The sequence below is a fragment of the Histoplasma capsulatum genome, genomic scaffold (assembly GCF_000149585.1).
Source record: "Histoplasma capsulatum NAm1 scaffold_1 genomic scaffold, whole genome shotgun sequence".
Lineage (NCBI taxonomy): Eukaryota > Fungi > Ascomycota > Eurotiomycetes > Onygenales > Ajellomycetaceae > Histoplasma > Histoplasma mississippiense.
Window position 1 is genome coordinate 5,919,912 of NW_001813982.1, and position 1,347 is coordinate 5,921,258.

Genomic DNA, 1,347 nt, shown 5'->3' on the forward strand with positions numbered 1-1,347 from the left:
ACCCAGCTTGGTATTAGCAAACATGGCGTGTGGCTGCTGAAGGCGTGACATGATGTTTCTAGAAATCTGGACGGAATGGGAGAATGAATGCTGATGCGCAAGCCAACTTTTTTTTGCAACCTTTTGCATTACTTTATCCGGTATATGCGTAACCTTGGAAGAAGGACCATCACGAGGCCCATTTGTTGCAGCTCGAGTCTTTGTTAGTGAACTTGGGGCGAGTTCGTTTGTATCACGGTAAATGAAGCTTCAAGAACACTTCTATGCATCCCTAATGCATACTAACCACACTTATGCGCCACCATGGCTCTCAAAGCCAGGGAAACCTATACACCCCTGACTTATCCACGTAGAACTGATAGACTCTTAGCTCCCGGAGGATACAGAAACATAGTTTCATCTGCAAGAAAGACTTGGTTCTCAGAATTTGCGGTTTCGGGTATCAATTACCAAAAGCAATCATGGATATGGTCACCTGGCTAGATACTTGTACTAGTATCAAGCATGACGGATGATGGGGGCCCTTTCATGAGAGGGTTCTCGTTTCAGCTTCAAAATTCAAGAAACTGTTTCGGGAATCAAATATTCGTCACTGGCCATTATCTCAAGGTGTGGGTTTTAGATGCGCGCAGAAGTTAGTTAGAGATCTTAAGTTTCGCCCCTGATCCTTGCTGTGGTGGGGGCGGAAAAAAATGGCATTCATGAACCCAGCAACACGGTGTGGGATTGAAATAGTCCAGTAGAAGCTGGCATGCTCAGCGTCCGGATATAGACTGATGTAATTTCTCTTTGAGGATATTTTCCTAGCGCATCAGTCCTCAATTAGGATATACATTCAATATTTTTTTAAGTTGCTCCTGAGGGTAAATGATGTGAACTTAGGCAGGAATTCTGCAGATGTTTCAGGTTGAGACACGGGGGTTGATTTTGAATTGACAAAGAAAAAGAGACATATTACTGTAGAAATATAAGAGGAGTCTGAGATGGCGTTGGATATAGGGATCTGATATTACAAAATAAGCCACCTGAATATCCCAACTCCGGCCATTTCATACCCTCAGTTATGGCAGAAAAATGCGCGTTATATCTTCATTAAGGCCCTTGCTTCTCCAAAATTCCCCAGCAAGGCAATCCAAGTCTGCTGCCGTGGCGATATGCTCATACTAAGGGGTACCTTGGCTTATTATAATTGCTGACGGATTGTGCTTTTTCCCTCGTAGATAGAAATTACCACAAGTAAACCATGTTATGGTATATTGGATAAAACATCCCTGTGAGCGGGCTATAGTGTGGTGATGCAGTTGGGACATCGATAGCATTTCCCTACGTCGGTTTATCCTGCATACC